Source organism: Pseudopipra pipra, chromosome 12 (assembly GCF_036250125.1).
Source record: "Pseudopipra pipra isolate bDixPip1 chromosome 12, bDixPip1.hap1, whole genome shotgun sequence".
NCBI lineage: Eukaryota > Metazoa > Chordata > Aves > Passeriformes > Pipridae > Pseudopipra > Pseudopipra pipra.
Window position 1 is genome coordinate 12,333,793 of NC_087560.1, and position 13,387 is coordinate 12,347,179.

Here is a 13,387-nt window from a genome sequence, read left to right on the forward strand (position 1 = left end):
TTATCACTGATTTGAAAATTATTTTTATACCTTAGAAACTTATTTCCTTGTCCGGATAGAGTCCATTGCCCCCTTCTCATGTGACCTCTTTTCTGCTTCTAATGCAAGTTTCTTTATTGGTTTAAAGCAAGATCTGTATGCCTTTCACCTTAGGCCTTGTATTTGGAAACAATACTTGCAAAGCAGGAGGCTCTATTAGGGTAAATGAATATCTTAGAGTGCTAGCAATGAGAAAAGCTCTTTACTTGTTTTAAGTAGAAATAGTAAAAGCTAGTTTTAAAATGCTTACAAAAGAAACAATTTGAAATGGAAAATCAGAAAAGGACTATGTAGAGAAAATAATGAAGGGATTAGGAGAGTGTGGTAGTGTTTCAAACTGAGGTTCCTTATATGCATTTAATTAAGAGCCAATAAAGTAGGATTTAACCATACATAAACTAGACACAATAGAAACTTGTTAATTTGCACTTTAATAATTTGCAGATTTTATAATTCATGAAAAAAAATAATTAAAAGCTTCCTTCTGCCTTGCAGCAATGGTTTAAACCAGAGGCAATAGTGAAATAGCCTATTATTAACACTTACTTTCTTTGGCAAGTATGCTAGAAAGCAGTGGCTGCACTTGTGGCTGTGTTATGAGAGATTAACTACTGGATCACAGTTATTAATACACTATGAAATGCGCTTCATTTTATCTTTGTATCCCTACTCTTTCAGACAGCACCCAGTGTACTTTCAGTGGGTCACAAAGGTCACAAAGCACAGGTCACAAAGGCAATGATTTGCAATAACTCTCAGGTGTTAAATTCACAAATTGCCACCACCAACAGACCAAAGGCCTGACTGCAGAAGCTTTTGAATGTGTGCCTGGAAATTCCATGAATTGTTTGAATTTTGTCTTTCAAGAGGTTCTACTCAGTTGTGGTGGGCAGCAGGAGGTCGGTGCTGCTGTTGCAGTTCACTGTGTCTACAGGACCTGTTCACAGTATTCACACACCAGTACAGGCGAAGGAACAGAGAATGATCTGGTTTATGCTAATGTGGATTTTTCTAAGGTGAACCCTCATAGGTCAGCTCCTACCCATTATTATTTATTATTAACTGATATAGGTCTGATTTTATTGCGCACTCTCACTTGTGCAATATATCCAGATCACATTGTTCAGTGATGCAGTTTTAGCGTCTCTTCCTTTAGGCTTATTTGCATAGAGGCTAAATTGAATTTGATGTTTTTCTGTGATTAGACATATTGAACTATGATTTTTCAGCTACTTTTAACCTGCTAGGTTGTGTGCAATATTTTCTGGTCAAATTGTTCATATAGAGTCTAGAGAAATTCCAACCATATTTCATACATTTAATTCATTCCTTTCGTAATTAGATTGAGATGTTGAATATGTATTTATTTCCGAAATGACTTTTACGTAAATGGCTCATGAATTGGTGTTCAATTTTTACTACCACTACAGCATTTTACAATATTTTCCTTTGAATTCCAATTATGTGATCTGACCTTGATGCACACTGCACTAGCTCTACACTAGATCAGAAAAAAACCAAAGAAAATTGCAATGTGACCACATCAGATGAAGATGTTCCATTTTACTTTAATCCTGAATCCAGTTACCTGGAGTCTCTGTCCAGTTATATGTAAACATTTGGAGGGATGGTCCATTGAGTCAAATTTTGTTATCTGCCAGGTAATAACAGCCCTTGATATCTTCAGCAGGGAGTTATCCACATAGAGCTCTGGGTAGAGAAGGACCCATTTTTATTTTATTCATTCTTCTATTGTGGTGTATATTTTTAATCCAACATACTTACCTGCGGCTTTCATTTTGCAGTTAGAGGGCCCATAGCAAGGCAAAGGAGCTGGTATTTGCATTGTAATTCCAATTAAGTTGAAATTAGCATGAACTTATGTTCAGTATCTGATGTTTAATGTATGTTAGATTAAATGGTTCTTTGATAAACTGACTCCAAGGATTGTTATGACATTTCTTGTCTGCATCCTGCAACGTGATTGAACTGCAGTAGTACCATGTGATTAACAGAGTTAGTTCTATTTTGTTCTGTACCTTGCTGCCATAGGGAACCAAACAGATCAGCTTTTAGGGCAAAGCTTGTATAAAAACAAATGAAGCCCTCAGAACCTAAAACCTCACACAAAATAAAACACACACACATGAAAAAGTTCCCCTGAGACAATTGGAACATCTGTCCTAGCCGTTGGAGTAAATAGCAAGGATCAGAATAACTTTCAAATGGCATAGGAAATGATTTTTGTGCTTTATTTTAATCTGCCTTGTGTTTTCATTAAAACAAAGGGTTTCTTGAAAGTAGCACACATTAGATATGCTTAGAAAATGCTTGCATTGCATCTTACTGGCAAAAAACCAAACCAATACATATACAGTATTTGAGCCAGCCAGGTGTTGCAGACTTTGGCCAAGTGCAAATCCTCCACAAAATAATCTATTTTTTAGCATCAGTGTTCTGTGGAAATGTAGGTTACTACAGACCCAAGTCTGCAGCAAGAAATCAATAAGCCCTGGTGACTGCACTGCTCACCTTTCAAATAGTCTGTGTTCCTAAAACATAACTCTTGTAACACTTTTGCCAAGGCTCACTTAAGCAGAAATTGGTTTCCTTGTTTTGTAGGAACACTTCACCTCTGAATGAAGGGGGATCAGTTCATCTTGTCAAGAAGTTTTCTTCTGCTTCTGTTGGAAGTGGTCCTGTTTCTCTTCGCTGTCCCACTTTGCCTTTTCCTCCCAAGGTCTGGAGGAAGTCTGCTTGAGCTGAGACAGCAGGAATCTTTTGGCAATGGAGAGATGCCCCAAGAAAAGCCATAATAGCACAAGCCGAACAATGGAATGTACTGCAACATTCCCTGGCCAAAAGGAGATGAGCAAAAACCTTATTCTGGCAGGAAAATGCTCAAGGATGTGATAAGTAACAGTGATAGAAGAACAGGTAAGGAAACATGAAATTAGATGGAGCTGTGTATGCAAACCTGCTCTTGCTGTGGGTCACTATTAGTGATTTTTAAAACATATATGAGTGGGCAGCACCAGCTTCGTTTATATTCAACTGCTGATCCTCATAGCAAATACTGTTGCCTCCTTTCAAAAAAACCCACGTCTGTGACAGATTGGTGGTGTAAAGGTGTGGGGCCTTTGCTGTCCTGTGGTGTTTGTCTCTCCTGGCAGTTCCACCTTCAAGCACTGAGTGGGGACTTGTGCCCCAACTGTCTCTGCTAGGGCAGACCATGACACTTCAGCATCAGTTTTCTAACCTTTCCCCTCAGAGGAAGCCAGGAGCCACCTTCGTGCTTTAGTTTTAGATCATGGCTGACAAAGCAGTTTATCTTTTAAATATTTTACTAGTGTACTTGTTCAGCAAACTTTTTAAATTCAATTTTTAAAAAGAAATTTTTTAAAGTTTTTTTTATTTATATTAAGTTATAGTTGAGCTTGTGTATCTTTGAAAAAAATGTTTTGGATTCCTCCTAGTAGTCAAGATATTTTTCAGTATTTTTTAACTGTTTTTAAATTGATTTGTCTCACCAGTAGATATAAGTAACAGAAGATTTATGGTTTTTGCTCTTCATATAAATGTTTCCCCTAGGATTAAACTTAAAATAAATTACTTCACGTTTCTGCCCACTACTTGCATTCATGGGTAGATTAAACTGTCTGGTTCCCTGTCACTGATTTTTCAAATGTTAGTAATTAAAATTGCAGATGCATTTCTAATGCCAAAGATTAAACAGATGTTGGTGGATACATTAGGTTTGGACAAAAGTTTGGCAGGTAAAATTTAAAGTAAGAATGGCTGTTTCTTTATTCTTGGTTTTTAATTTTAGCTTTACTGGCCTTTCAAGTGTGCTTAAAAGCAAAATTGTGAAAATGTTTGCCACAATTTATTGGTATGTATCCCTAAAACAGGAACATGTGAGATGAGGGACTCTTCATCTGGAGAATGGTGTGTAATGGCTGGCATCAAAGGCTGTTCATCCAACCTCTGTGATTATAATCTGAGAGCTGTTTCCAAGTTCTTTACATCAGCTGAAATTACTCTTTTGCTGCTATAATCTGGCTACTTTGGTTTTTTGTCTGTACTGACCCTGAAGCTCATTTCTTATGCTGATTAATGTCTTCATATGGTCCTGAAATTCACTATCCTGCCTGTCTCCCGCTGTTTCTCTTATGCTGCTACCTTGTGAGTGATTTCTCATAATTACAGCACGATTTTGTGAAGACACATTGCATGGTCTGTCCTGCCAGACACAGTCCTCAGAGTCACAGTAGCTGGAGGGCAGCCAGGCAATATTTTGCAGCTGCTTTGTGAAAATCCCAGTGGCTCAGACCTCAGTGATGTTGGACTCAGACATAACCAGATGTCGAGAATTCTTACCAGACCCATCCTGAGCTTCAAAATGGTCACAAATTCTTGTGAATAATAGTGCATCCTGTCTAAAGAGTGTTGCTTTAATATCTATTTTGTCTCAAGTTCAGGCTCCCTAGCCCATACAAGTTTAGGTGGAAAAAATTGCTGTAAGCCATCTTATACTCAACTAAATGCAGGCCAAGCCTCATCCTGGTATGAGAATAGAGCTAATTAAAAGCTGGTTTAATGTGTTTCTAGCTGTTAGAGATATTGTCCACATACTGAAGTGTTTGCTCTTTCCATACCCTCCTGTAGGTATTGCCATACAAGGACTACCAAATTGCTTATCTAATACCATGACATGTCATGCAGTGGTTTCTCCACCCAAGGGGAATTCTCCTAGAAAGTTGAAGCTTGTCTGGAAACTATTTCTCGCTGTTGGAACAGTTTAAAGAAGCTGCCTCCCATCAGTGAGTCGAGCCTGTTGTGCCTAACAGATGTTTGCACTCCTGCCTCAGAGCTGCATGAATTCACATCTGAGCCTTATCCTGACAAAGCACATCTGAGTGGGGGCTTTTGCTTTGTGTCATTTGCTTTTCCACCCAATTTAGCCTGCCAGCTTATGTGACAATGCTGACTGTTCTGTGCAGGGATATCCTACAGTCAGCACCCAAGTCTCCAAGGGATCTCTCAGACAAAGGGTGTGCATTATCTCCTCCTAGAAGCTTTCTAATCTCAGTATTATGAATAATACAGGGCGTGTCATGAATGTCTGTTTGATCTGGTGGAAGAGGCAAGTTTCTGAGTTGGAAGCTGAGATGACTTAGGCATTATCTCTGGAAGTGGAGAGGTGCAGCTTGCTGCATTGTTCTGGGAGGTTTTTCTGCTTGGTGCATCTTTATGCTCCTGCTGTTTGACTATTTGTCTTCTTTCTCAGACTGTAGGGTGTTTGTAACAGGGTGACTTTTTTTTTCTATTTATAGTAACCTGAGATGTGAACCTGTCCTCCATTAGAGCCCGTGGGATTTTCCCCTCTTTAATGAAAACAGTTGAATACTAACATCAGGAATAGTGTGACCAGCAGGACTAGGGAAGTGATTCTTCCCTGTACTTGGCACAGGTTAGGCCACACCTGAAGTACTGTGTCCAGTTCTGAGCCCCTCAGTTTAGGAAGGACATTGAACTGCTGGAGTGTGTCCAGAGAAGGGCAACAAGGCTTGTGAAAGGTCTAGAGCATAAATCCTATAAGGAGAGGCTGAGGGAGCTGGGATTGTTTAGCCTGGAGAGGAGGAGGCTCAGGGAAGACCTTGTCACTCTCTACAGCTCCCTGAAAGGAGGTGATAGCAAGGTGGGGGTCAGGCTCTTCTCCCAGACAACCAGTGACAGGACAAGAGGGCACAGTCTTAAGCTGCTCCAGGGGAGGTTTAGGGTGGACACTAGGAAGAAGTTCTTCACAGGAAGGGTGATTGGGCATTGGAATGGGCTGCCCAGGGAGGCGGTGGAGTCACAGTCCCTGGAGGTGTTTAAGGAAAGACTGGTTGTGGCACTTGGTGCCACGGTCTAGTTGACAAGGTGATGTTAGGTGTTGGACTCGATCTGAGAGGTCTTTTCCAACCTAGTCTATTCTGTGATTCTGTGAAAAGGGCATTGTAAGGCACACTATGCTGTAAAAACCATTTGCTTGCTATTCTCTCAAATATGTGCTTCTCATTGGTGATTAATCTGTAAGTCTATGTTTTTATATCAAAGTTAAACCTAACAAAATCCATTTTCCCCCTGTGATTTTCCCTTTTTCTTTTTCGGTGTTACTTACAGTGTCCTAAAAACACAACCTTTCTTCTGTTGAGTGTTCCACTGGCTTGCTGAGCATTACAGAAGAGCTACAGAGGAATGCCTCAGAGGTGAGTTTTGGTAGCCAAGGTATTGAGGTTTACTTGTGAGTCATGGAAAGAAGAGTTGGACTTTATGCTTTTCATTAGAATTTTACTTTCTTCCAAAAAGTAGGGATTTGTATCTTTTCCTTGCTTAGTCAAAGGAAGTAAAAGTGATGTGTCATTGTTCAGCTAGGATATGTCTCTAGAAAAAGGGGGTTTCTCCCTATTTCACTACTTCCCATCTTAAGTGCTTCCATGTCTAACCAGGAATGTAAATACCTGTTTACTTCTCCAGCTTAATTTCTGACAGGTCTGGAAGGTAATTTCTTTCTTGTTGAGAATTTAGGATGTCATATAATTTCCTAGGATAAAACAGCATCTGCAACTATATGAGTTGAAGTTCCCACAGCATTTCAGTTTTTTCTCTTGGAAGATAAGAGTCCTATATTTGGGATCAGTTATCTGTCCACCCCTGTTGATATTGGGATGTAATGTTCATTTGACATCTCTATAAAATCTGTCTATTTATTGGTAACAGACGTGTGCAGCTGCTCCCTGTGCCTTGTCTGATCCTTGATTCCATCCATCCTGGAAATGTGTTAGTTGTGTTACTGCTGTTGAATGACTCCTTCTTTTTTCAGTCTGTGCCTCTCCCTATTTATCATTCATTTTGTCTTGTGTTAACTGTGTATCCTTACCAATACCTTTCCTGCCTTTTTTTTTCTCTTTTTTACTGGCTAGCTGTGCCCTGTTCTGGCTAACTTTATCACTTATTCTGCTGCTGCTGCTGTATTTATTGATGAATGGCTCATTTCATCCCAGGCAACTTAATCTGCACTCCTCTTCCTTTGCTGAGAACTTGAAAAATGTACTTGCAGAAATATTTGAGGATTAGGACATTTTGTGCACTTCAGGCCAAATTAGAGACACAAATCTCAGCATCTTTAATAAGACGGGCATCTAATGTTTCATACAGCACTTGGAAAATTTATGTCCCTGCCTCTGTTTCTCAATTAGGTCACAAATTATCCCTGATTGTATTATGGTTACTGATACATCAGTGCTGTGCTTTTTATTTTATCCCACCTTTCTTTTTAACAGCTCTTATGCTCTATCTTGCAGGTAACCCAATTAATGTTTCTGTTATGTGTGATTCAGTGATAAAATCCTCTCTGCCTCCACTGGGCAGAGGATCAATCCTTACATTGCTCCCTGTCTGAGGTCCTTTTCCCCCACTTGGTGTCGGAGGGCTGTGTGTGTTGAATGACACAGTGGGTGGGATATGGGCATGTTTGCAGTTTCTGGAAATGCTGCCAAGGCAATTGTCACATGCTGTTACTAAATATTGCATTTCTGTGGGTTTGGAAAATCAAAACAACTACCTTCCCCCAGCCTCCCAACAACAGTTCTTTCTGTCAAGTCAATGAAACTTTTTGAGATTTTGCTGCTTTATTTGTATGTCATAACCTAATTCTTCATATCATTAAAAAATAATCACCTGCATGTAGCTGGTGCAGAAGTATGACAGTATATGCAGATATCTGTAATTTGAATGCTGGAAAATGAGTAATGGTGCTCAAAGTGTAACCTGCGTTAAGTCAAACACTCATGGGGAGGGAACATCAGGATTAAAATTCCTGCATGGAGGCATCTTCTAGAATTTTCAGAAGGGTCTAACTAGGCAAAGTATCTAGTTTCTGTTAAAATGTATCAGGGTCTAAACCATTATTTACTTTTGAAAATCCAGATAGGTACTGATCTGTGTTTTTGGATATCTGTATACTCTCAAAAGTAACTCTGGTAGGTGGAAGTCCGTATTTAACTGGAAGTCAATAGGATTTAGCCATTAGTGATTTTGTATTAGTATTAGGCTCTACATATGTATGGGGGAAAAAAAATTCTGAATTACCAGGTTGCTTGTCAGAAAAGTGGGACTTGCTTAGATGTTTAGGGGATTTCCTCTAGAACACAAACCTGAAAAAAGTTACTTGGAGTGACTCAAAGTATATAAAATTTTAAGCTGTTCACAGAAGTGAGGTACATTAGTGCAAAACTATCCAGTATATGAAGTTATTAAACATATAAAAAACAACTGTGCTTTGCTTTTGAATGATTAATCTAAATTCAATTTTTTTTTTGTTCAGGTTAATAATGAATTTTATTTTTCAGTACTGAGTCAAGTCTTTACTCTTTGAAGGTGTCATTAAAACCACCTCAAAGTACCTCTGCCTCACACAATGTTGTTTTCAGGAATTGCTTGGAGGTAAACAGTAATATACTGTGGTGTTATAAGGGAAGTAATTAAGAAATGAGAAAAGAGGTGAATTAATGTGCTGTCCATGAAATTAGCATTCTGATAATTGTTTCGTTTGTAATTATATTGAGTTTAATCTGACAATAATACTGAGAAAGTGTGGTTTTTAAAACCATCCTTTGTTTGGGGGAAAACTCTAATTTGTTTGACACAATTCATTTGTATCTATGCTTCTCTTGGTGTTTTTTTTTTTTGCTAAACCTCGAATGAGCTGCTGACTTTCTCAACCAGCTACATTAACCCAGAGGATAACTCCATTTCAAAAGGAAGAATGGAGGACAAAATTGAATGTACACTGTTCCAAAGTTAATGGTTGCACAATGTACATAACTTCATTATTGCAGTCTCATCCACACGTGAGCTGCTCAGAATTCTTTGGAGTGTAGTTCACTTCTGAGGTATGAAAGGGAATAACTGCTCTCTGTATTTTACTTCTGATGGACCTTTCAAATGAAATGTATGTGCTGACTGACACCTCCATACTTTGAAGATTGAAGACCTCAAATATGGAGAAAAAAAAGACTGACCTTGAGAGTCTGTTCAAATTCTTTTTTTTTTTTCACCATGCTTTGCTGAATATATTATCTTGTGGAAAATCCTATAATGAAAAATAATATTCCTTGTGTTACTATGACTTTAAGTCTTGTGCCAGGTAATTCCTAGCCAATGTGTTATTAGGGCGACTCTTTTGTTCCAAGGAATAAACTTCTTTTAATGAGTGGGAAGGAGAAAAACTCCAGCCTAAATGCTATATGTTTTCCATCAGAAGTATTTCTGATTCCCAACTGTTGCTGGAATTAAAATTCTGACCAACTTTCTCTTCAGTTGATGGTATTTAGGAAAAAAAAAATTTATAACAATTTAACAAGTATAATTTTTCCCTAGATTGTTTTACAGTCATCAGAATGCCAGGAATTTGTTAAACTTAAATAAATGCAATCACATACTGAACTTTTTTCTGGTAATTGCAGAAGACAGCTTTGTAAAGTTTTGCTCTCCTTGTTCTTTTATTTTCATGCAAGTGATGACAACAGTGGATGCTGAGGTATTTCAGCAACAGGGGCCTAGAAGAAAGGGAAAATGCTGTAATACTTGATGTGAATTACAAATGTTTTCACTAGTCCTTCAAAGTGTGATCTCAATCTCTCTCTCTCTTATGTATGTATAAAAAGTCAATTTTCTACATGCAATTTGGTTTTGGTAAAGGCTGTTTTCCTACTAAACTCATTTTGAAACATCTTTGTTTTCTAGAATTTCCTAAAAATCAGCTGATTTTTGAAAGTTGCTGTTCACAATCATGGTAAAAACATTTAAAAGTGATTGATAGAAAGTGGAACAGATCCCGTCCGATTTTTGTTGCATTGTTTAAAAAAGCCTTACTGCAGATCTGGCTTCTTGTGTAGTGGATGTGTAACATAGGAAGACAAAAACCCTCTAATATTGTTGTTATATGTTTTTTACAGAACCTTGTGTGCATGATGCAGGAATGACTGTGATGGATACTGTGAGTAACAGCCATCATTGTTTGCACAGTGAAGCTTTTTATATTGTACAATTTATAGTTCTGTTGATCCAGTTCACTGCAGCTTTTTTTCCATACAAAGCTAACATTTGGGTTCAAATGTTCACTCTGATGTCAAGGTCTGATATTTTTATCTCTCCATTTCTCCTGATTTTATTGATTTTCTAAGCCAAGCATTCCATAAATTAGTTATAGTAAGAAAGCTTATTGCGGAATGTGATACAATTGGCAACTGATTGTTGATGTAGGAGATTTATGTTGGCCTTATAGTAATAGTTTCTTATAATTGGAAACATATGTGATTTTTAGTGTCTAGACTTGGGAACTTTCCCAGGAAGGAGTTCCAGGTGGTTATCTAAGCATAATAGGCCAAATGGCTACTTAAAGGCTGCAGGCAGACATGGGAAATATGTAAATGTTGCTAGCAAATGTAATTATTTCATGAATTGAAGTGTATAAATTACAATGTATCCATTTACATCTGATAGTTTGACCAGCTGATCTGTTTTGTATATTCATGTTAAAACCCAAAATTTGCTTTCTCTCTGAAATAATGTAAAACACAGAGATTAGAAGTTCTTGCTATGTCTGGATGTCAAAAATCTTTTAGCTGTATCATGTGCCTGATTTCATTGCATTGATATATGAACGTTTGACCTGAATAGCAAACAATTACATTAATAACATTAACTGTGTGAAGTTTGTTTTGGTATAGTTAAGTTACGTGGCACCTTGAGTTTTGTCTTTGTTTGTGAGTAGTCTGATTTCTGGAAGGACCTCAGAAAGGAAACATGTCTGGAAGTTGTACAGCCTACTAAAACATGTGGTGATTTGATATTTTCCTGATCCCAGTTTGCCTTGAACATGCTCTGCAAGTTAAAACATCCCTGGAGAAGGAAAGCACAGTTGGCTATCCCAGCATGAATACTCTGCAAATATTGTTCTGGGACCTGCACAGCCTGTGACTCACAAGGAATATTTTCAGCTCTGGTTCTGACTGTACAATAGGAAATATAAAAGAAAATAAGAGTTTTGCTGGGCCCTAACACTGGATGACTTGATTGTTGTGGCTCACACAGAGAACATGGAAGAGCTGCACTAGAAGATGTGAAAAGTTCTCTCAATTCAGTTTTTGTGTGCCAGATGGTTATGTCTTGTTGTATCTTTTTTTTTTTAATCCTACCTGTTAAGATAGCAAAGAACGACATACATTATCTGGCTCTGCAGCCAAGTGTGTGGTCCAAATTATTTTCACAGAATGCCTGACAAAGTCTGCTTGCTTGTCTGCCTGCCTCAATCATTTTTCTCAACTAATGAGAAAAATCTGCCAAGCATTGTTGGGCTAAGGCACTAATTATTCTCAAACAAATGTTTCAATTTTGCACAAGTTAGGAAGTGTCTCTGTTTTAAATGATTACATGCCAAGATGCCAGAGTAATCAGACCAGTTTCGTTTATCAATATGTCTGGAAGTCCCAGAGGACCAAAGAGATGAAATCATTTAAAAACAAACGGATTTGCAGTCTTAGGTGCTCTTTTAGGAAATAATACTGCAATACTTCTTTTGATGTATTTTCCTTTTTAATGAGAAGTAGCAGGTCTACTTTCCTTCTGGAAATGTTGTTTCTTGCGATATTCCTGACCTCATTGGTCCTCAGATTCTCTTGGTTTTGGCACTAAATTAAAGGAAATTTTGTATTAGTCACTCAAGGCTGGCCTATCTAATCCTTTCTCAGCCTGCTCATCACCACTATTTGAGCACTAAAGAAGTTGTTCTCTGATAGCAACAGAATTGAAAAGTATCTCCTTGTAAAACTTACAGTTGAATTTGGCAGTTGGAAGAAACTTGAACAACTTAAAGGAAGTTTACAGCTTGTTTTCCAAGCAGTGGTTCCATACTTGGACCTGAACTCCACACTTCCCTACTCAGGAGTAGTTGTGAGCTTCCAGAATAGTTTCATCCCACCTCTGATCCTGAAATGTTTAGATCATACCTATTTATTTGTGACAAGGTTCAAGGTTCTGAGGCTTTGGTGAGTCACTAATGAGATCTGTGTCTCTGATCAGCTGTAATTTTGCTGATATGTTACACTTCTGCCATATGCCTTTCCCACTGTCCTCAACTGCCTACATATAACCAACAAAAATCAGAGTTTCCAAGAACTGCCCTCCCTTCTTTAAGTAGGGAGCTGCATGTTTTCAGAGAAAAATGTTTTTGAATATATTTTAAATATGATAAGAAATTTAACTTATTTCATAGACGTAATTGGAGCAGTTTACTTATGAGCCAACTCTGCAGTTTGTTTTTTAGATGTGTGTTAGTTCAAATTTGTTGGAATAATTTTTTTTAAAAAGCATATATTAAGGGTGAGGGAAAAATTAGAGAATTAAACCACCAGAAAGGCAGAACATTTCATGACTTGATTATTTTCCAGCAGCCACCTGTGCCAAGGAAGAAAATGTGCCTAAATATTGTGGTATTTGTATCTCCTTGAACAGTTACTCATACCAGGATAAATGGGCAATAATAATGTGTTTTTGACTAACAGTTTATGTGTTTCTTCTAACACATCCTTTTTCTTCTTTTAGGGGAAAATGGAACCTGGTATTTGGACAGTTTGTATCATTAATTGCTTGTTGCCCTTATAGGTACCCACTGGGTTAATTGAAATCTGTCTGGATGGTGCATTGTGTGTGCTTTTTTTCCATGAATTTTGAGAAACTATTTGTAAAGAGGTGATGTACTACATGGGAAAACCTACTTGGTCTGAAAAGAGTTGGCTGTGGACGGTGCTGGCAGCTCCTGGATCGAGCTGGGTTACAGTGGTACACGCAGATGGACGGCCTCAAGTGAAGACATTGCAAATAAAACATTCCTGGTTCTCAAGTGTGATGCAAGGCAACAAAAGATAAATAAGCTCTGAATCCTGGGGTATTCCTCAAAGTTCAATCCACAGTCATCTTCCACAAAGGACAGAAGTTTTTAAGATAATGCTGTTACATGCTTTGAAAGACTTTCCATTTTCTATTTTACTGTTCTTTTCTTTTTGTGCGTTTGGTGCGTTGTTATTTGCTGGATAATTATCTCTTCTGATTTTGAGGTGCTGACTGTTCTTGATAGGACACGAATCTTACCTCTAATCTCAATTACCTCATTTTAACCAGGAAATACCCATTGAATGCATACTTTTGGTAGGCCTTGTTTGCTTTTTTGACATGTGAATGTCTCTGCTGATTCAGCCCTCTTGGAGCAAGAGGGAGGATCTGAATTTGTTCTAGTTAGTGT

The 13,387-nt window shown here is 38.0% G+C and overlaps 1 long non-coding RNA gene across 2 annotated transcripts in view; it reads left to right on the forward strand.

The window, feature by feature from the left end:
* The first annotated feature begins 2,714 nt into the window (after positions 1–2,714).
* LOC135420938 (uncharacterized) overlaps positions 2,715–13,387 on the forward strand; it is a 54,250-nt gene continuing 43,577 nt past the window's right edge. Inside the window, exons 1-4 of one of the 2 annotated variants that reach the window (XR_010433786.1) lie at positions 2,715–2,976; positions 4,708–4,862; positions 6,208–6,293; positions 10,044–10,084. This is a non-coding gene — a long non-coding RNA (uncharacterized LOC135420938). The remainder of the gene's footprint in view (positions 2,977–4,707; positions 4,863–6,207; positions 6,294–10,043; positions 10,085–13,387) is intronic. The other variant, XR_010433787.1, reaches the window with a different exon arrangement.